The sequence below is a fragment of the Onychomys torridus genome, chromosome 6, assembly GCF_903995425.1.
Source record: "Onychomys torridus chromosome 6, mOncTor1.1, whole genome shotgun sequence".
In the NCBI taxonomy this organism is placed as follows: domain Eukaryota; kingdom Metazoa; phylum Chordata; class Mammalia; order Rodentia; family Cricetidae; genus Onychomys; species Onychomys torridus.
Genome location: NC_050448.1, coordinates 100,809,097 through 100,833,456, shown reverse-complemented (window position 1 = coordinate 100,833,456; position 24,360 = coordinate 100,809,097). Strand labels below are relative to the sequence as shown.

At 36.4% G+C, this 24,360-nt stretch overlaps 1 protein-coding gene across 1 annotated transcript in view; it reads right to left on the bottom strand.

Annotated features, from left to right (window-relative positions):
* Nucleotides 1–24,360, bottom strand: part of Ndst4 (N-deacetylase and N-sulfotransferase 4) — a 322,264-nt gene that overhangs the window by 269,713 nt on the left and 28,191 nt on the right. The window lies entirely within an intron of this gene.

The window sequence follows — 24,360 nt, the reverse complement described above, 5'->3', positions numbered from 1 at the left end:
AAAACCTTCAGCAACATAGCAGGATACAAGATCAACTCAAAAAAATCACTAGCCCTCCTATGTATAGTTGACAAACAGGCTGAGAAGGAAATCAGAGATATATCACCCTTTACAATAGCCACAAATGATATAAAATACTTTGGGGTTACTCTAACTAAGCATGTGAAGGACCTATATGACAATAACTTTAAGTCCCTGAAAAAAGAAATTGAAGATGTCAGAAAATGGAAAAATCTCCCATGATCAGGGATAGGCAGGATTAACATAGTAAAAATGGCAATCTTACCAAAGCAATCTACAGATTCAATGCAATCCCCATCAAATTACCAACACAATTCTTCACAGATCTGGAAAGAATAATACTCAACTTCATATGGAAAAACAAAAACCAAGGATAGCCAAAAGAATCCTGTACAATAAAACAACCTCTGGAGGCATCACAATCCCCGATCTCAAGCTCTAGTATAGAGCTACCATAATAAAAACAGCTTGGTACTGGCATAAAAACCGACATGTGGACCAATGGAAGTAGTCTTGAACGCATTGGCTCCAGAGATCACTTTCTAAATATAACACCAGTAGCACAGACACTGAGAGAAACTATCAATCAATGGGACCTGTTGAAACTGAGAAGCTTTTTTAGAGCAAAGGACATGGGCAATAAGACAAAGTGACAGCCTACAGAATTGGAAAAGGTTTTCACCATCCCCACATCTGACAGAGGGCTAATATCCAGAATATATAAAGAACTCAAGAAATTAGACATCAAAATGCCCAACAGACCAATTAAGAAATGGGCTATTGAACTAAACAGAGAATTCTCAACAAAGGAAGTTCAAATGGCTGAAAGACATTCAAGGAATTGCTCAACATTCCTAATTATCCAGGATATGCAAATCAAAACGACTCTGAGATACCACCTTACACCTGTCAGAGTGGCTAAGATCAAAAACACAGAAGACAGCTTATGCTGGAGAGGATGTGGAGCAAGGGGAACTCTCCTTCACTGCTGGTGGGCATGCAAGCTTGTACAGCTACTTTGGAAATCAATATGGCGCTTCCTTAGAAATTGGGGAACCCATCTCCCCCAAGACCCAGCTGTAGCACCCAAGGAATGCTCTATCATACCACTAGGGCATTTGCTCAGCTATTTTCATATCATCATTGTTTGTAATAGCCAGAACATGGAAACAACCTACATGCCCTTCAACCGAAGAATGGATGAAGAAAATATGGTACATATACACAATGGAGTACTACTCAGCAGAGAAAAACAATGACATCATGAGGTTTGCAGGCAAATAGATGGATCTAGGAAAAAAATCATCCTAAGTGAGGTAACCCAGACTCAGAAGGACAAACATGGTATGTACTCACTCATAGGAGGATACCAGATATAAAACAAAGATGACTAGACTGCTATACAACTCCAGGGAAGATACCTAGAAAACGGGACCCTAGGAAAGACACAGAGATCACCTAATGACAGAGAAATGGATGAGATCTACATGAACAACCTGGATGACAGGGGGAGTAATGAAGGGCAAGCTTTGAGGGAAAGAAAGCTTAGGGGAGCAGGAGATCCCAGCAGGATCAAAAACAGAAAGGGAGAACAAGGAATAACAGACCATGATAAATGAAGACCACTTGAGAACAGGAATAGGCAGAGTGCTGGAGAGGTCCCCAGAAATCCACAATGATGCATCCTCTGTAGACTGCTGGCAATGGTCGAGAGAAATCCCAAACTGACCTAGTCTGGTGATCAGATGGCCAAACACCCTAATGGTCCTGTTTGAACTCTCATCCAATAACTGATGGAAGTGGATGCAGAGATCCTCAGCCAGGCCCCAGTTAGAGCTCCAGGTGTCCAATTGTGGAGAAAGAGCAAGGAGTGTAAGAGCGTGAATTGTTGAGACTAAGATTGGAAAAAGCACAGGAACAAAGAGCCAAATGAATGGAAGCACATGAATTATGAACCAAAGGCTGTGGAGCCTCCAGCTGGATCAGACCCTCTGGATAAGTGAGACAATTGAATAGCTTCAACTACTTGGGAGGAACCCAGGCTGTGGTACCGGGACCTGTCCTTAGTGCATGAGCTGGCTGTTTGGAACCTTGGGTTTACACAGGGACACTTTGCTCAGCCTGGAAGGAGGGGACTAGACCTGCCTGTACCAAATCCACCAGGTTTAAATGAATCCCCACGGGAGTCTTGGCCCTGGAGGAGATGGGAATGGAGGGGAGGGGATGGGGGGGGGAAGGTGGGATGGAGCAAGAGGGGGGAGGACAGGGGAACTCATGGCTGATGTGTAAAATTAAAACACAAATATAATAATAAAAAAATTTCAATTTAAATGGACTTAGTATTTCCCATACATCATACAATTTAATCAGCTTTTATATCTATTAGCTTTTCAACATTAATAAAACTAGACTTGTGCTAAATTTGCATATTAATGTAAGTTTAGTTACAAACACCTTGAGTAGCTTTAGCGTAATGCCCCTGGCTTATTATTTCATTTCATCTTTCTCCCTCACACATATATTTTTTAAGTAAAATATCATTTTAAGAATAATGAAATATGTCCTTACATATTAGTTTAAACACAACATCTATACTCTAGTGTAAGAGCCTGCCATTCTTGAAATTGCAGTTATTAATAAGGATCCAGCCAAATAGCATTGCAATATGAAAGGATTGATGAACAAGAAGTCATAGACTGTCAATATTCCTGTGATTTTAAGAACATATTGAAATACAGAAAAATTAGCCATATAGACATTGTCTTACTGTACAAGATAAGCCATTTACAAATGTTATGCATTATTCTTTTTAGTTATATATTCATATATTGTATATTTATATTATATTATTGTACATTATGTATAATGTGTTTGATATATATTATACCTTTATTGTTGCATATATCTTATCAATATATAGTCACAGAGGTTGATGGTTTATATTTAGCCACTGTAAGAACAGAAACAGGTTATCTCCAATTCCCCATTCTCAGCGTGGCCACTCTGAAGCATTGCTCCCCACCACACTCTTCTGCTCACATCTGATACAATTTCCTGTTTCAACATATTGCAGCTCTCCTTAAAGTGGGCCTGGGTGACCTTACTCCTACTCTCTCCTTTAGATCTGCAAGGCTGAATTCCAGTGTACTTATTGACACTAATAGGACTGATTTCAACTCTGACTTTCAAGTCTGTCTTCATAAAAGACTTCAAAGCCTCAATCTCACCCCTTGCCCACTAGCGTTCACATGCATCTCCACTTTCTACTTCCCCAGTATTTTCTTTACTTTTATGATTCCATTGTCGCCATGATCCAGAACTAATCTTTCTTACTTTGTGTTTAGTACTCTGTAACTTCCAAACAGCCACACCTTCAATACAGTGTGCCTGCATAACTGCTCACTACTCTAACTCTCACTGTGCTCCAAAATGTATGATGGGATTTCTCTCTCCCTTCCTCCACCTGTTCCTGTCTGTCTGTCTATCTATCTATCTATCTATCTATCTATCTATCTATCTATCTATCTATCTATCTATCATTTATGATCTATCTGAATGTGTGTGTATCTCTATCTATACAAATATGTGTATAGTATCATCAATATCTAAGTAATCCAAGTTCAAAATCATAGAACTATGGAAAATGTCTTTTTTTCCTCAACATTTACCTTTAATCTAAGTATTAAGTAAGTGCCCTGCTAATTATGCAGCAGCGTGATATCTTCAAAAACTGTCCTCTCCTGTCTATCTCACAGAACTAACCCTTCTTCTTACTTTTAGCTTTCTTATTCTGTGAATCCTTGCTGTGTCTCTGAGGACATACAACCTGTCTCAGTTCCTCTAATAAATCTGAAATTGTGATTTTTCTCAGAAAGAAGTTTGGCTCAGTTTGTCTTTACAAATAAATAAATAAATAAATAAATAAACAAACAAACAAATAAATAAATAAAGGCAAAAACATCCAATGATTTTTCACCTAATTAAGAATGAATTCTGGAGTCCTTAACATGTCTAGGAACCCAAACTACTTTTCAGATTTGTTTTCATATTTTTATGTAAAAATAACATCCAGTCACATTAAACATATATCCCATGATTTTCCATCTCAGAAAATTACATACAGTCCTTTCTGCCTGGACTATTTTCTGATTGGTGGCCTTCTCTATCGTGTATATTTGGTTTACTTATATATAAAGCCAAGTGTTTATCTTTGGATAGTATTTAACAGAACAAAAATTCTTATGATGGAGTAAGTGTGATACAAAGGTGATTTTTTAAGCTAATTCTTTAATTTCTAACACTATATCAAAAATTGAACCTAAAAATGTTTCCTGAGTGTAATTTTATAATACTTAGAAGCTACGTAAAAATTGAAACAATTCTTACAATCTGACCCTTGCTGTGTTGATTAGAATGTACCTGCAACGCATTTATTTGACTCATAATGTGTATCTTGTGCTTAAAATCAAGCACGTTTATCACACATTGCTTGATCACTAGAGTAAAGTAACTGCAAAGTGCAAATAAGTAACCATTTAATAGCAATGTCAGGACTAGGGAAATGGCTTAGCAGGTAATGAACTTGCTCCATAATCATTAAAACTGTTAAGATTCAGTCACCCTAGACAAACATGTTAGATATGTTCAGAGCGCAGATTCAGTGCTCCATAAGTAACTTGATGCTGGGTAGACCTAGTGGCACTCCTTTTATCACACACACTGGGGATGGAGATAAGAGATCCTTAGAGCAGACTAGCTAGACAAGTCTAATCTTCAAGCTCTGGGTTCAAATTAAGCAACTTGCCCCAATATGTAAGATGGAGAATAAATGAGGAATTCACACATCAAACTCTGGCCACATGTGCATGCACACATTCAAACACACACACAAAACAAACAAACAAACATAAAACAAACAACAACAAAAAAACTTCTGTTGTATTTTAAAATAGAGTCAAAGGAAAAGAGTAATTTTAAAATTCTTCATTGTAGTTTGTCTTAAGAATTCAATTATTTAAAATCTGTAGAACACTGAGAATAATCTTTCATACAGAACAGATGCTAAAAAATGTCACGATGGTGGTTGATTCCTTAAAGCCCATGACATTGCTGTTACCATTTTCATTAATGTCACTCACTCTTACTATTTCATTTCTCTTTCAGTTACAAACACATGAACATATACAGCTGAATTCTCATAATAAAAATTAGGTTTTCTTTGTTAATAAACTTTAGATCTACAGTTAATATATGACATACAAACTTGAATATTTCCATTTTGTACTTCAAGAATGAATATCTAGCATACATTAATGAGTGACTTTGTACATAGCTATGAGTTTGTTATATGTGGCTAAAAGTCTTTATATAGCAATGCTCACACACCAGAGGAAAATATGAGACAGGAGAGTGCTGTTTGTCTGCCGGCTTGATGTTTTCCCAGAGACAAGTATGTGGGTTGATTCCATCACAATTTCAAAGCTCACAAAAATGTTGACTTAATAAATAATGAAGTTAGTAAGTGGATGAACATGTGTATGTGTGCTTAAATCCATGATAGTTCGTCAGAAATTTAACATGGGAAATTCAAATAACTATTTCATGTCCTATTAGTGTGAGATCACTAACGTAAGGAGATCAATGAAAATGCTTATGTTTTGAAATTAATGTGTAGAGCATCTAAAGGTCATATTTATTATTTACAAGCCTAGGGAAAGAGTACTAACTTCATAGCTTTTCACCCAATGCACTAGAGACATTGCTGTATTTTTTTTTTAAAATCCAGCATTTATGTTTGAGTGTGCATATATGTATGTGTGCTCACAGGCATATGCTAGTGCACATACACTGTGTGTGTGTGTGTGTGTGTGTGTGTGTGTGTGTGTGTTTGTGTGTGCGCGCACGCGCGCGCACTTCCACACATGTGAAAGCCAGAAGCTGATATAAGATATCTTTCTCAGCCACTCTCCACTTTACATATTGAAACAATCTCTGGCTTGAACCCAAAGATGACTGATTCAGCTGGTTTAGGTACCCAGCTTACTCCCAGAATATCCTGCTTCTGTCTTCTACATTCTGGGTTTAGTTGCAGGATGCCTAGTCCACCCATTTATGTGAGTGTTAGGGATCTGAATTCTAGTCCTCAAAATTCCTGGCAAATAATTTACGCACTACACCTTCTTTCCTGTTCTAATGGGGGCATTAATTTTTTCGTAAAGCTGGTTGAGTCATGTTAGTAACATTAAATGATGGTGCTTTACTGATTGTCTGTACCTTTGTCTTTGAATGGCAAAGTCCTATTGAGGATATCATTGCAGATGCAAATGTAGATATGCCTCAAAATTCTTATTCTGAAGGAAGTGCAATCTAATTATTATATGGCTGCATTTTAAGCTTGAATGTGCCAGTGTCTTAGGAACATGCTGTGTCTTCTTATACTTCTTTCTAGTATATTTGGTTACTTCGCAACGTGTGTTCTTATTTTTCTTATTTTCCAAGAAGCCTGTCTAAACACTGTCAGCTTTATTTATTATTATTTATGTTATAGGACACATTAAATAAAGACATACCTTCCTCTGGCAAGACACAGGCTCTGAAGTGACTTCTGCTTTGAGGTAAATTCAGCAATATTTGAATTTAGCATTTTCGGAACCTGTTTCAATTTCAAGGTCTCTTTCAATTTCCCTTCTTTTTTCAGTGGCAATGGAATAAAGCAAAACTATACTTGACAGAAGCTCCCAGCTTTTATTATTTTTTTAAAGCTAGAGCAGTATGGTGGACTTAGAATTATATACCCTTTGCAGGTAGTAAAAATTAATTGTGCTTTTTATTAAAAAATTAAATGGTTTCATAAAAGTCAGAACAGATGAGTATCTGAGAGTGTGGAAAGCATTCTAAATTTCACACACACACACACACACACACACACACACACACTCACACACATACACTCACAGACATCATACACACACACAGGGCAAATTAGATTTATTAAATCTAGGAACCAAGACCTCGTGAGTTTTACATTATTATGTAGCACTAAGTGAAAATTTGTTAGGATATTTCTTAACGTGATGATCAACAGCTGCCTGGCATCACTACTTGCCAAATAAAAAATAGGTATGACATCACTACTCGCCAAATAAAGCAAAGTAGGCAACGGATTTTAAAATGAGAACTGGTCAAAGCAAGAAAGAGTTGAAAAATGTACTGGTGGGAGCATAAAGAAGGGGTATGATCACCATTATTTTATTGAATAAACAGTTACAAAAATCACCAAAAAGTATTGAACCTGTGGAGAAAAATATTAACCATTTGGAGTTTAAAGTTTTCTTTAAAAAATCCTTTGGAGCATCTTTTTCATGTAGATCACTTCCTTTTTAATTCACTTTTCCTATTCCATTTACACATAACGCTTAATCAAACAGACTTTAAATACAGTGTATTTGCTGGGTTCCTCCATTTGGCAGTGGCACCAGACTTAGTCACAGCCACTTTACATTTTCTAAAAGCCCTGGAACCAATGGAGAAAAATAAATTCCGAAAGACACAGAGAGAGGAACACCCAAACCCCAGAAGATTTTGCAGTATTGTTAGTGGCCCTCACACAATCTATTAGACGGCATTATTAAATTATTATTAAATAAATTATTAAAATATTATTAAATAATTATTATTAAAGCTTCTGCATAGAACAAAGTCGACAAACCTGCTTGGTGCATTATTCCTGCTATACTCTAAACCTTTTATCATAAGAAGTGCTTCTCTAGTCCTTCCTCTGGTCATTCCCTTTCCAACCTCCACACATTTCCCATATCAAACTTTATTGTTTATATCCTGCCACAATACACTACAACAATATCAGTGGTTATTTAGTTACATAAATCATTCTAGAAAAATTCATTTATACCTCTGGGAAAATTCTATTTGTTGGTAATCAGTGCTTTCCTATTTCATTCTATAAAATGACACAGGCCTTTCCCAATTTGTACTGATGGTTAAAAAAAGGCTATAAAAGGGTTTCAGGCCTCAGATGAACTGCCTCAGCACAGAGGTTCATACATCTCAGTTTGGAAAACTTTGTGAAAGAACAAGTCAAAATCCCTAATATAAACCACTGTAAGCTTTAACTGCACATATAGGACGCATTTCTTTCTTCACAGAACAAAGAGGTTTTCTACCTTCAGGTGTCATGTAAACTGCTATCAAATGAGTTAATATTAACAACCTACAAGAAATTTAGGGACCAACTTTAAACCTGAAGTACTTAGGCCTAGGTGAAGTGAACTTGGTGAAAAATTTGAACGTAAGACCTCAAGGCTGGGTGAAGGCTCAGTAGGAGAAGAGCTTGCTATATGAGCCTGAAAATCTACATCTGGATCTTCAGCACCCACATAAGGATAATGTATCCTGGCATGTGCCTGTGAACCATGCACTTGGAACAGGGTAGACACATGGATTCTGATGTCTCTCTAGCACGAAGAAGCTGTAGACACAGCTGTGAGCTCTAGCTTGATCAGAGAGCAACAGAAGACATCAGTTGTCAATCTATGTCTACCACATGTACATGAAAGGGAGAATTGAACGTGTGTATGCATATCTAACACCTCTCTCTCTCTCTCTCTCTCTCTCACACACACACACACACACACACACTCTCTCTCTCTCTCACACACACACACACATGATAAATTAAATATTTAATATGTCTGTCATGAATTTTGAACATAGCATAATAAGAAACAAACGATAAGGATTCATCTTAGGAATGACAGATATCGCTTGGGGGCATTGTGAAAATCCAGGAATCTAGGAAGTAATGGGATTTGCATTTACAAATAGGATTTACAACCCTGGCAGTAGTATTTTATAAGGACACTTCCATACATACTAGTACTCGCTCATTTTCTCACAAAGTTGAAATTAGTCTCTGGTCATTCACACACACAGATGACATTGAACTTTTTCATCAAGCACTTGTGGTGTGCTGTGTCTACAACCTATGCATCTTGGAGTATGTCTGGATAGCTAGCACAGATCATGAGGATGAACTCTGTCCAAAGCAGAACAGAGAATGGTGCAAGAGTTCATCATGCTTCCCATAAAGGCATGCGAGTTAAAACATGGCCTAATTAAAGCTATTCTCAGACTCTGGTTCTTTTCATACAGAAATGGTAGAAAGTGAATCCATGAACAAAACAGAGACTAATGTTGTCTTGAATACTTGTAGACATAATTAAGCACTTATAGGAGTAAAATTGTTTAAAGTAAATAAATTAGGTGAATTTTAACACAGCAGTAAATGACCTGCTTTACACCTATATCTTGGGATGTTAAAATGATTTCCAATGGCCTATATAGAAATAAAGTTTTGGAAGATAACTCAATTGTACAGAATAACTAAAATAGCCCCAAAGCTGTGTAGTTTATTTATGTTATAGTTAGGTATATGATACTACCATGTTAATTTAATGCCATAGATACAATTGTATAGATTATTTAAAAAGCTCTAGGAGCCTCAGATATTGTCTTATATGTGAAACAATAATTATGCACACTAACTTATTTTACAATTATAAATTAAATAAGGAAACATGATAAATTGAAAATAAAATAAAAATATTAAAAACTAGTTCTTGTGCTCTCCCTAAATTTGCTGAGTCCAAGTCTCTTTAGAAAATGAATTGTATGAATCAGCATTGTTCACTAATATTATAGGGCAGGTAGACAGCTGTAATCATTAAAAGAAGCTTGGGTAACTTGGGAAATAAAACAATATTGCCCATATATAAATTTTCTATATGTACAGAAATACTGAACACAGCAAGAATTTTGGTTATCATTAGTTTATGCATATTTTTAGATTTTTCTCATAGCAACCTTTATCTGAAAAGAAAAACAAATTCATCAAGCATTGTACCTTAACTTGATAAAGTATATTGAACATAAAATGTCTTTTACAAAATATCATTTTAAAAACGTGTTTGTAAGCAGGTAAAATGATTTCTTTTGCAATTAATTCAAGTTTCAAAATCAAATCATTTTGACAAATTTTGTCGTGTAATTTAAAATACGTATCTTAGATTTTCAACATAAACTTGAAGATGTATCTCTAAAAATTATTGTGTGTGAACATAGTATTTTTGCATGTTTCTATGAATATATTTATTTCAATATTTTGTTACAACTCATTTTATAATTATTATTACTATACTTACTATAGTAATATGTATTTTTTAACATCAAAAAATAACTGTGAATTGTTTCAAATGGGTATGATGTCATTGGTTTGCTATTCCAGCTCTAGGGAGGGTGAGGCAGGAAAATAGTGAATGAGATCAGTTAAGGCTTCATATTGACATTTTAGCCACTCTGGGCTAAACAATAACATTTCTCAAAAAAAAGTGAGTAAGAAAGAAAGACAGGAATGAAGAAAGAAACAGAAGAGAAAGAAATACAATAAACTGAATTATCACTGATATCTTGACAGTAGCAGACAGTAAATAAACACAAAGTTTTGATTTTGTGTTAACTTTGAACAAAAGCATTTGAACAGGAAGAAAGGATTTGGGTCATTCACCAAGATATGTTAAGATCTGATACACTCTAAACTCAGAAAAAGCATTTGCAATAATAATGAATGGATTATAAAAGTTAAATATACCACTCTCATATTTAATTAAACAATTGAAAGATGTACTTATATTTTATATAGCACTACCTTTCAGGTGGGAAAAATCTTCTGTGTATTTGTTATTTATTAGAGAGGGATGAAATATCTACTGGAGATGAACTACAGATTTCATTAACTATATGTAAAGTAGGTAATTAGACAAACTAGATACAGTGATCTTCATATGAAAAAATTAGTTAACATTATATAACTTCTTAAATATATGGTGTTGTCAATTTAAAACATATTTTAACTTCTGAAATGCTACATTGAGAAACTATAGGTGAATTATTAGAATCCATGAAAAATAAATGTATTTTAATCACAGAAATTTTTTTTGGTAAAATTTGTCTTATTCAGTAAAATAACTCTTGCTCTCAGGCACTCTTCTTAGTGCTGCTCATGGATTGATTGGTTCATTTAATTTACACACACAAAGACTCTTCTGGTTGAGATTATTAGAATTAATGAATCTCACAAGTTTTATATACCTAACACATAATTGTAGTTAATAACACTGAAGAGTCTTTTTGTCCTCAACAAATATTGTTTTGAATATTATTTAAATCTGCCAAAGGTAATTTTCTTAATCCTTTTCTTCAGTATGTCCAAAATATGTAGAACTTCATTCATGACAGATTTATTTTAAGAAAAAAAATTAAAAACTGAAAGAAAATCCTCTCATCATTCTCTTTCCATATTAAAAATAGCAAACAAAATTCTACTTCTTCGTTGAACTAAGAAAGGACTGAACATCCATTGAAAAGATGACTTGGTATTTTGCTTCCATTGCTGTCTTTGAGAAGGCAGCTGCCACTGAAATTTTCTACCTGAAGAATGCAATCAGCAGGATGCAATCAAGCTCGTGTTATCCCGAGTCATTAGCAACATACCTGGGTAGGGATTTATTTTGGTTTATTCTATTTCAGCCTTTATGAACAGGGTTTAAGAACAAGAGAATCATTGTCATTCATTGATTTTTGAAAAAGTCACAGCTATTATCTCTTTGAATATTGCTTTTTTTATTATTTTCTGGAGGTATGATTTGAGTTACCACTGAAAAGAATTAGACTTTTCAGACTACATTAAAATAAAAAAATCTATTCTTCTATTTTTAAGAGACACAACTAAGTGACAGAGATAGTGGAAGTAAAAAGCGCGCACACACACACACACACACACACACACACACACACACACATTCATACAATGATTAATGGCCAAAAGGTTATATTAGAAAACTACTGCATGGAAAAATTTCTTAGAAAAATATGTATCAAATATGATGTCAGTCATTTTATAATTTAGCAAATGAGGTCCAATTCATCAGAAAGATGTAATTTTAAATTTCTTAACGCCTAAAGAAAATTCTAGTTGGTCATAATGTTAAAATTTACAGATTGAAACTATAATAAGATTGTTGGTAAATTTATCAGTTAATTGGGATATTAAAACACTAAAATATAGATTAACAAACAAAAATTTGAAAAAAATTAAAAACTGAGCAACACAATTAACAGCTTTTGCAAACATAATTTCTAGACCTCTGACTATACAAACTAAAGATAGATCTTCATCTAATTAAGAAAAGGATGAAATTCATTTACTGATGATACATTTCAAGAAAACTGGAAATGAGTATAAGAATAAAAATTATGGAAGCAAAGAATGAATGAAGACTGTTTTAAACACTGAACTAGAAAACAGACCATAGAAAGGATGAAGAAAAAAATTAAGCAATCTCTTGTGAACGTTTCAGTTAAGACATTGGATTGGATAAAACAAAATGCACTGATTTAAAATCAATATGTTACAAAATCAAATGGTAGCTAGTTTTAAAGTGGTATAAGGATCTGTTATTAATAACATAAAACAAGAATATTAAAGGAATAAAATAGAATAATTTCAGGAAAATAAAAACATTGTGATCTCACAAAAATATTTTATTTTTTAAATATTTATTTATATTTCATGTTTATGGGTGTATTGCCTGCATGTATGTCTGTGCACTTTGTGCCTATAGTGCCCATAGAGGCCAGAAGAGAATGCTCGAGTCCCTGGAACCAGAATTTCAAAAGCCTGTGAGCTGTTAGGTTGGTACTAGAATTTGGACCAAGGTCCTCTGGAAGAGCAGCCAGTTCTCAACCATGTCGCCAGTCTTCACAAACACATTTTAAAAATATAACATTCTGATCAAAAAAAGAATATTTAGTCATGTTGAAACATCTGAAAGCAAGGTTTGAGAGAAGGAGAGCTTAGGGGAGCAGGAGATCCCAGCTGGATCAAGAACAGAAAGGGATAACAAGGAATAACAGACCATGATAAATGAAGACCACATGAGAACAGGAGGAAGCAAAATGCTAGAGAGGTCCCCAGAAATCCACAATGATACCTCCACCATAGACTACTGGCAATGGTCAAGAGAAAGCCCAAACTGACCTAGTCTGGTGATCAGATAGCCAAATACCCTAACTGTCATGCTAGACTTCTCATCCAGTAACTGAAGGAAGTGGATGCAGAGATCCTTGGCCAGGCCCCAGGTGGAGCTCCAGGAGTCCAAATGGTGAGAAAGAGAAGGGACTGAATGAGCGAGAATTGTTGAGACCATGATTGGAAAAGCACGGGGACAAAGAGCCAAACTAATGGAAACACATGAATTATGAACCAAAAGCTGTGGGGCCCTCAACTGGATCAGGCCCTCTGGATAAGTGAGACAATTGAATAGCTTGAACTGTTTGGGAGACACCAGACAGTGGGACCGGGACCTGTCCTTAGTGCATGAGCTGGCTGTTCAGGACCCAGGACTTATGTGGGGACACTTTGCAGAGCCTGGAAGGAGGGGTCTGGACTTGCCTGTACTGAATCGACCAGGTTGAGCTGAATCCCCAGGGGAGTCTTTGCCCTGGAAGAGATGATAATGGCAGGAGGAGCTGGGGTAAGGGCAGGGGCAGGGATGGGAGTGGGGAGGACAGGGAAAGCCATAGCTGATATATAAAATTAAAACACAAATATCCGTATAAAAAAATTGAAAAAAAAGTAAAATAAAATAAAATATCCGGGCTTAGAGAATTTAGAGACACTTTAAATAACAAATAGCAACACTTTAAAAGAATGTAGAGTAGAGAAAACATGAATAAAAAAGTGATTTCAATCCAAGAACATGGTATTATCATGAGTTTGATGCCAGTCTGAGCTCTAGCTCCAGGTCAGCATGCCTATATAGCAGGATCCTGTTTCAAAAATCCAAATTCAATAAACCCTCCCAAAGCATCACACATAACATATTCAATAATGATGTATATTTCTACAAATCAAATAATATCATTAAGGTATGTGTCAGCAGTTAAGTAAGGACAATCTAGCACTATACTTCCATCAATGTGCACCAGCATTATATATTTTTATATGTTTAATTGATGATTCTCCTTCTTTCTCCTGCATGAGATGACTTGTGGAGAGCCTGAAGCCTGAGATTTGATTTAAAAAAAAAAAAAAAAAAAAAAAAAAAGATGTGTGTCAGGAAAGAATGTCTGATATGCAGAGAAAAGAATTCTTGCAAATATGTCTTCTAAAAACATCAAACTGCATTTTACATCTAAAAACCACATAAAGACAAAAAATGTGTAATTGAAATGAGAAAAGCACATATTTTGCTAAATATGTGAATAAGGAATAGTAATTAAATGTATAGAAAAAAAACTTTCAACCTTATGATCAAGTAAATACAAATCTACAGAGTGCAAAATGTTAACAGTCTGACAGTCCTAACACTGGAGAGAAGGTCCATGAAAACAAGTTTAGTGAAGTAGATTTAGAAGTATCAATTATAAGAGGATTAATTTCCAAAATAACTGCAAGATGAAAGCTATTTGTAGATAATACATATAGTAAAGATCTATATTGCCAAAAGGGAGGAAAATCTAGCATTGTGAACAATTTGTTTAACCACACTTGCACATGTGATGACTGTATGAAGAAATTGATACACACCAAATTTAGGACGCTGAATTTTCTCCAGTGGAAAAGCTTGATGTACCATTGGGAACATCATGGTAATAGTATGCATCCTATGTCAATGGTGTGTGTAATATTCATCTTATCACCTTATAAGTTACAGACGTCAGTATTCTTTCTAGAATATATTAAATGGTAAACTTCTGATAATAAAGAAACACTTCTGAAAAATACATGCTTGAGTGGGGAGAAGTGTTCATCAAGGAGAATTCCTGGAAAGAAGCTGTGTTTGCAGACTGATCGGTTGACTAGAGCTTCAATGATGTCCAGAGGTTGGAATGTTTCCGAACCAGAGGCTAATTACTTTATCTCAGCTAGCTTTAGGCCTCTGAACAGCTATTCCTTGCCCATCTCTGTGCCTGAACTAAGGCCTGTGACTAATAGGTAAAAATTTCTCATTATCTCATTACCAGCTTCTGACAACCCACAAGCTAAGAATGTCATCAGATAGCATGCATGGACTATAGAAAAGCTTCCTCCATTTTGCTATCACTTCCTTTCAATGTACCCACCAATATATTTTAAATTTGCTTTGATTTAGGAATTTCTTTGTTCCAACTGTAAAACAATAGAAATACATGAAATTGTATGTTGGAACGTGAAATTTGAGGTGTTCCTGAGCCAAGGTCACTTAAACTTGGCTCTAGAATAAACTAACCCTTATTTCTTTTAAGGTGAGAGCTATGGGGCTTCTTGTTGTTTTTATTTTTGTATTGGCATGTTCATTGGAAACAATCAACCCTAACAATGGGCTAAAGGGATGGTTCCATTCCACACAAGTAACAAAAAGGGGAGATAATTATCAAGGCTAAGTTCCCCAAGCTGCTCTAAAGCATTAGCCAGGTTTCTGATTTATAGTCACAGCAACACCTTCCAGCTCCCTCAGGACTGTATAACCAAGGTGCTATTTTCCAGTATAATTCAATTTATTCAGAATAACTGTGGATTTCAACCAGCAGTAGAAAAAGCATATTTTGCTTTGTTTTCCTCTGTAGTCATATTTTAGATATTAAACCACATTGATGATAAGGTGATAATAAAATCATCACGGTTTAGGCTAAGAAGACAAATCATATTCTAAGCCAATTAATTTATAAATATATATTATTTATTATTATTACAGAGATTACAATACAGAGACAACACCATCCTGACTATGACCAGAGCATCTAAAGCCTTTGCCCACAACCATAGAGTTTATTCTCTAGAAGGGTTTACATTTTCCTCTTTTCTTAAACAGCTTGGTCACTCTCAGCAAAACACCTTGTAATATTTCCCCTTTCCATGCAAACAACTACTATAATTTGAGGAGGAAAAAAGGTCTCATAACTCTAACTGGGTCCTTCCCTTCATGTTTAAGAAATCAGTCTCTCAGCAATCATCTTTTACTATAAACTAATCAAAGAACACTTAAATATTTGTGTGAGGCCCATTACTATCTGGCCTTTTGTGTGCAAATAAATTCCTGGCCTGCCTAATCTTTCGAATGAAATCCAACTTGCATATAAAAACAGAATATTCTCAGCATAAAACTCATTTGTCACAGGCTTTGCTTAAAATAAGCTTTTAGGGTCTTGGTGATGGTACAGGCACTTCAGATGGATAAGGAACTGCTAAAAGACAAAAATGGGAGAGCAGAACAAAACAAATATATATTTAAAACAGTATTCAGGACCCGAGGAGACGGTTGAGTCAGGAAAGTGCTTTGCATATAAACATGAAGACTGAGTTCAGATCTCCCACATCCATGTCAACACTGGAAGGACAGTACACTCACTCCTACAACATTACTTATTTTGTGATGGATGTTCAAATGAGGGCAGGAAAGGGAAGCAGAAACAGGTGGATCCCTGAAGCTCATTGGCCAGTCAGTTAGGGTCAATTAGTGAGATTTTGTCTGAGTGACAGACTCTGTCTCAAAATGTCATGTGTAGCTAAAGATATGGAGGAAGATACCCATCATCAAACCATGGCCTCTGTATGTGCACACATATGTGCACAGACTCACAAGTAAACATACAACACAAATCCACACATAAAACAATAGTAATAAAAGAAAAAAGGGCCGGGCGGTGGTGGCGCACGCCTGTAATCCCAGCACTTGGGAGGCAGAGCCAGGCGGATCTCTGTGAGTTCGAGGCCAGCTTGGTCTACCAAGTGAGTTCCAGGAAAGGCGCAAAGCTACACAGGGAAACCCTGTCTTGAAAAACAAAAAAAAAAAAAAAAAAAAAAGAAAAGAAAAAAGGTCCTACAATAGTAAGAATGAGTTGATATCAAGGACATAGATTAACATGAAAGTATATGTACAAAGCATATGTATTTCTATCTAAAATTAAGTACATTTACAATGATTAGTGCCATCAAGATAGTAAACATGAAAATAAAAAGAATGATTTCAGTAGACTTTAATCTCTGAATAGAATAATTATATGGGTATTTATCTTCCTTGTTCCTTTGCTACTCAAATATTATGCAGTATTTTAAATTTCAGGGATGTTTATGAGAGTGTTTGATACATTTCACAGTGATGTCAAGAGTCATATTGAAATTCTTATTTAAAGTGTCATAAATAACTAAAAAAATGAGCCTTCTCCCATGAGCACTGCCTCGTTCTTAGTCAATTATCCTATCATGCTTTCTCCTTTCTGAGAAATTTGAGCTCATACTGCTCTTTTCTGCTTTCTTTCTCACCAGTGGCCAGATTACAAGAGGCTTCCAATATGGCTATTACCTCAGCACATGGATGAATTTTGCCTATGTGAAACTGATTTGTCATGGTGTTTTAAGTGATTCAATTCACCTTTCTTATTTCTCACTTGAACAATTTCCCTTCAAACAGAGTCCTCAAGATTTGGCCATATAACTTCTTATATACCCTATCATATTCTTCAATCATCATCAGTAACTTACAATTTTAAAGGGATCCTGGTTCTTTCAGTCAAGGCTTAGTTTGGGATGACTTGCTGGTATTGAGCAGTCTTTAACCAGGAATGCTAGTGTACTATGAGTTCATCACAAGGCCTCAAAATCACAGTTTTCATTAAACTGCTCCTATTTCATAGAAGAAAAAATACTGTCACCTTTTTTGAGTTCCTCTGGTCAATAGCAATTTGGTCATATGATACATGATTCTTTCTTGGGCTACAGATCATGTATGCATATTTTCCGTATGCTAGCAAAATCAGCAACTGTACTTTGCATGTTTTGAGGGGCTCTCTACAGGTGTCAGGCAAGGAAGCAGACCTTGCAAAAAAGCCTCACCTCTTTATCAAACTTGATCAAGTATTCTGGGAGTCTGATATCAAGTTGTTTATTCTCAGAAAGTTTAAATATAGTATAATTTGAAAAAGAAGTTTTCCTTGGGTATATGCCCAAGAGTGCTACAGTAGGGTCTTGGGGGAGATGGATTCCCAATTTTATAAGGAAGCGCCATATTGATTTCCAAAGTGGCTGTACAAGCTTGCATTCCCACCAGCAGTGGAGGAGAGTTCCCTTTGCTCCACATCCTCTCCAGCATAAGCTGTCTTCTGTGTTTTTGATCTTAGCCATTCTGACAGGTGTAAGGTGGATTTGATTTGCATTTCCCAGATAATTAGGGATGTTGAGCAATTCCTTCTTAAATGTCTTTCATCCATTTGAAATTCCTCTGTTGAGAATTCTCTGTTTAGTTCTATAGCCCATTTCTTAATTGGATTGTTGGGCATTTTGTAGTCTAATTTCTTGAGTTCTTTATATATTCTGGATATCAGCTCTCTGCCAGATGTGGGGTTGGTGAAGACCTTTTGCCATTCTATAGGCTGTTGCTTTGCCTTGTTGACCATGTCATTTGCTGTGCAAAAGCTTCTCAGTTTCAACAGGTCCCATTGAATGATAGTTTCTCTCAGTGTCTGTGCTACTGGTGTTATATTTAGAAACTGATCTCTGGTGCCAATGCGTTCAAGAGTACTTCCTACTTTCTCTTCTATCAGGTTCAGCGTAACTGGATTTATGTTGAGGTCTTTGATCCTGGTGGGAATGCAAGCTTGTACAGCCATATTGGAAATCAATATGGTCCTTACTTAGAAAATTGGGAATCAATCTCCCCCAAGACCCAGCTGTAGCACTCTTGGGAATATACCCAAGGAATGCTCTATCATACCACAAGGACATTTGCTCAGCTATGTTCATATCAGCATTTTTTGTAATAGCTAGAACCTGGAAAAAACCTAGATGCCCTTCAACTGAAGAATGGATAAAGAAAATATGGCACATATACACAATGGAGTACTACTCAGCAGAGAAAAACAATGACATCATGAGGTTTGCAGGCAAATGGATGGATCTAGAAAAAATCATCCTGAGTGAGGTAACCCAGACTCAGAAGGACAAACATGGTATGTACTCACTCAAAGGAGGATACTAGATATAAAATAAAGATGACTAGACTGCTACACAACTCCAGGGAGGCTACCTAGAAAAGAGGACCCTAGGAAAGACACAGGGATCAACCAATGACAGAGAAATGGATGAGATCTAGATGAACTACCTGGATGAAAGTGGGAGTAATGAAGGGCAAGGTTTGAGGGAAAGAGAGCTTAGGGGAGCAGGAGATCCCAGCTGGATCAAGAACAGAAAGGGAGAACAAGGAATAACAGACCATGATAAATGAATACCACATGAGAAAAGGAATAGGAAGAGTGCTGGAGAGGTCCCCAGAAATCCACAAAGATACATCCTCTGTAGACTGCTGGCAATGGTTGAGAGAAATCCCAAACTGACCTAGTCTTGTGATCAGATGGCCAAACACCCTAACAGTCGTGCTAGAACTCTCATCCAATAACTGATGGAAGTGGATGCAGAGATCCTCAGCCAGGCTCCAGTTAGAGCTCCTGGTGTCCAATTGTCGAGAAAGAGGAAGGCGTGTAAGAGCATGAATTGTTGAGACCAAGACTGGAAAAAGCACAGGGACAAATAGTCAAATGAATGGAAGCACATGGATTATGAACCAAAGGCTGTGGAGCCCCCAGCTGGATCAGGCCCTCTGGATAAGTGAGACCATTGACTAGCTTGATCTGTTTGGGAGGCATCCAGGCTGTGGGACCGGGACCTGTCCTTAGTGCATGAGCTGGCTGTTTGGAACCTTGGGCTTACACAGGAACACTTTGCTCAGCCTGGAAGGAGGGGACTGGACCCACCTGTAGTGAATCCACCAGGTTTAAATGAATCCCAAGGGGATTCTTGGCCCTGGGGAAGATGGGAATAGAGGGGAGGCGATGGGGGGAAGGTGGGAATGGGGGATGGAGGGAGGAGGACAGGGGAACCCATGGCTATGTGTAAAATTAAAATACAATTATAATAATAAAAATAATAATAAAGTTTACTACTAGCGTTAAAAATACTAAAAAAAATGAAAAAGAAAAAGAAGTTTTCTAGTGTAATACAATCCCCATTGCACAAGAATTTAGAATGATACTTGATTCAGTGTACATGTCATTTATTCCATGAAGATGGGTTCTAGATATAGGCTATCTATCTGTCCTAGCTTATGGACCTAGGGAAGTCTCTGGCCTGATTTTAATCATACAGATAGCGTAGAGGCCATTTGGGCTATTAGCCACCTCTGGTCTTGATGTGAGAGCTTGGGGAAGCTCCTAGCTATATAGATAATGTGTCACTTAACCTTTGGGTATTTCCAATCCCGGTTGTGGGAGCTTGGAGGCCCCTGGCTATATAAATATTGTAAGGGGTCACTTAGATTATTAGGTATTTCCAGTCCTGGTTGTAGAAGCCTGGGGAGTCCCTGATTGTAAGAGTCATTTTGACTATTAGGTATCTCTAGTTCTGGTTATGGGAGTTTGATATGGCCTGGCCCAATAGATAACACAGATCACCAGACTGTCAGTTACTTCCAATTCCCAGCTTCTGTGCAAACAAATTATACATCCTTTTCTTTGAAAACAAACAAACAAACAAACAAAAAACTAGTACTTAATAGTCTGGGTTTCTTTGGAGGTCTGTGGATACAAGGACCTTCATGCTGTGCTTCCAACAATGTTCATGTAGAATTTATTAAAAAGAAAAGATAAAGTACATAAATGAGCAATAAATAACATATGTATGTAGCTGGAGATTTCCTGCCTGGCCCACAGTCAGGACAAATCTCTCTCACCCACCAGGCCCATAGACTCTCAGACCCAAGCAAGTAAACACACAAAAGCTTATATTGTTTACACACTGTATGACCATGGCAGGCTTCTTGTTATCTAGTACTTACATCTTAAATTAACCCATTTCTGTTAGTTTATAAGTTGTGGCTTACCAGTACCTTACATCTCATTTGTCATGGCGGCAGCTGGCAGTATCTCTCCAACCCAGCATTTCACCTCCCAGAATTCTCTTCTCTCTTGTCCCGCCTATACTTCCTGTTTGGCTACTGGCCAATCAGCATTTTATTTAGATAGAGTGATATCCATAACACATGTATGACACTAAATGATTCACTTAGTATGTATAATATATTTTCTGCTGAATATCCAGTTTGAAGAATGTATTCTTGGTACATAGTTTCTTACGTTTTTCGTTCTTAGTAAACTGTTTATCTGCATCTGATTTTGAAAATTTATTTTTAAATGGAAAAATATCCCTTTGTTTCTATAAAGATGTATCTTTAGGGAACAAATTCAGCTTTTTTGGTTCACTAAGCTAAATATACTATGCTACTTCACTGAAATCAAAAGGAAAAGCCCATCTTGAGTACTTAGATTAAGGATTTAAATAAAAGAAATATATCCAATCTGGTGACTGTTTTCTTTCAAGTAAACTAGAAAGTGCTAGTCTATGCAACACCAAACAATCAAGAAGACCCTGTATCAAACAGGGTGGAAATCATGGAGATAGATACCTAGAATGTCCTGTGACTTTCACAAATTGGATAGGGCATGTACAAACCTGTACTCACACATATGATCACAACTAGACCTCTACCAAATTTTCTAAAATTTTCTGTGTAGAGCCTTTCTCTTTAGCTCTTCAGAACTGTATTACTAAAAGATGTAAATTTTATAGAATGATCTTGTGTTTCTGTAGAGAAGAAACCAATACACACAGCATCTGATGGTACTTATTTATCTTTGGCTAAATGAAGGTGTTGTAATAACACCCCTCATTTCCACTGCTGGACACCCAGTGATCTTCTGAGATCCTCAGTGCTGTTATTCCCTGGGGAAGCCTAGATGAGGAGAGCAGGGCTAAGGTCCAAGGGGCTTTTTGTTGTTCCTTGCCTTTCCAGGATATGAGGACTTACATTCTGCCTGCCCTACTCCCTGCCATGTGTGCTCTAATGAACACCATACTGTCCCATGCTGGTTTATATTCTTCTGGATTATGAACACTTTTGCAGCATGAATCTTAAAGGTACTTATTAATAAAATCAAACATGAGGCCAGTTATTGGGGTCAACGCTGGAAGATCAGAGAAACAGAACAAGCCACAGCTACCTCACCTCGCCAGTTCCTCAGCTGATCCTGTTTCCTTAGACTGGAAGCTTCCTTGTCTTCATCTGAATGGGTCTCAGCTGAACTGCTGCTCAAAAGCCTAAAAGCTTAACCAACCTAGTTCCTTGTTTTCATGCCTTAAGCACTTTTCTGCTTTTTGCAATCACTTCCTGGGATTAAAGGCATGAGTCACCATGCCTAGCTATTTCCACTGTGGCCTTGAACTCACAGAGATCCAAATGGATTTCTGCCTCTGGAATGCTGGTATTAAAGGTGTGTGTGCCACCATTTTCTGGCCTCTATATCTAGTGGCTGTTCTGTTCTCTGACCCCAGATAAGTTTATTGGAATGCACAATATTTTGGGAAACATAATACCACCACCACACACTTTCTTCTTTTTTCTTTCTCTGGGTGTACACATCTGGCTCCAACACAGATCCAAGCACTGGACACTGTCCTTAATCATTCTCTGGGAATAAATCAACTATTTTATGATTTATTAGATATTTACTCACTAACAGTTAAATGTTGTATAATACTCAATTAAATACTTTAAAATCTATATCTAACGTTGCTTCTTTCATATTTTAGTACACAATTAAATGCATGAGAAAACCTGTACCAGTCCCTAGTTTTGAAGTTGACTCATGCTCAAAAAGATGTTAAGAAAGAGATTATTAAGTGCTCAGGTTAAAGAAAAGTTACCATCTGCTGAGGTCATTAGAAAATGTATCACATTTGCAAAAGAAATATGACTTGAGAAATCTTTTATTTTTTTCTTTTTAATTAACACATGGTAATTTTATGTATTCATGAGTATAGTGTGATGTTGCAAAGCATATATATATATATATATATATATATATATATATATATATATGCTGTGCAATAATTAAGTCAGAGCAATTAACAATTAATATTTTCCAATCATTTATGTTTGGGGACTTTGAGCTCTTGTTTGCTAGTTCTCTACAAAACTTAAAATATAGATTATTATGAACTATAGGCATCCTGCTACTGTGCTGCAGAACACTAGGAATTTTTCTTCCTAACTATGTGTTAGTATCTACTGTGCAATGACCCACTGTGTCCCACTCTCCACCCTTCCTAGCCCTTATTCTACTTTATTACATTTTGATATTTTTTAAAATGAGAACACTAAGAATTTTAGTCAAGATACTGAAGCTGAAATACTAAGTTGAAGCAGATATAGAAAAATCTAGTGGAATATGAAGGTGGACTAACCAAACAGAAACAATGTATGTTGCAAAGTAGTCAGGATAGGTGCAGAATTTTGGGTGGATCACATAGGGCCTTAAAGTAAGTTTAATTTTTTAAAACAGATCATGTCATTTTGCTTTACATACAGTAGATAATCAAAGAATAAGTAGATGAATTTAGTTGAAGTTATGTAAGGATGTCTGCCTCAGGGCTGGAAAGATGGCTCATCAGTTAAGAGCACGGCTAGTTCTTCTAGAAGAGCCCTGTTCAATCCTCAGGACTCACACAGCAGCCCATACTGTCTGTAATTCCAATTCCAGAGGATCTGAACCCTTCATCTGGCCTCCATGAGCACAGGCATACATGTGGCACATAGGCATATATGCAGATCAAACAATCATACACATAAAATTAAAAAAAAAAAAAGCATAGCATATATCTCATGAAAAGGGCAGGTGTGTTGATGTGGAGGAAGGTGTAATAAGAGAGTAACTATAAGCTGGTACAGCCATTATGAAAATTTGTGTGGAGGTTTCTCAAAAGGTTGGAAATAGATCTACAACATAAACTAGTTGGCCTTGAACTCACAGAGATCATCCTGCCTCTGCCTCCCAATTGCGAGGGGATTAAAGGCGTGCACCACCACTGCCTGACACTCAGCTCTTTTTGTGTATAATATTTTCATGTCTTTAAGTTTCACTATTCTGTTACTTTGCTTGGGGTTATACAGTTTAAGAAGCCATCAATATTTTGCGTATCTCATGAATACTGGTGAAGAACCATCAGTTTTTTCTTACAAATAAATGTCGTAGCTAGATTTAAGTTTGCCAATTGAATTAAAACTTCAACAATATTTTAATTTATATTGTTCTTTGGGTCAAAATTAGAAGTTCCTGTTCTTCTAGGGCTTCAGATTAGGAATTAACATTCTGAGAGCATTTTTAAACACATGACCTCTT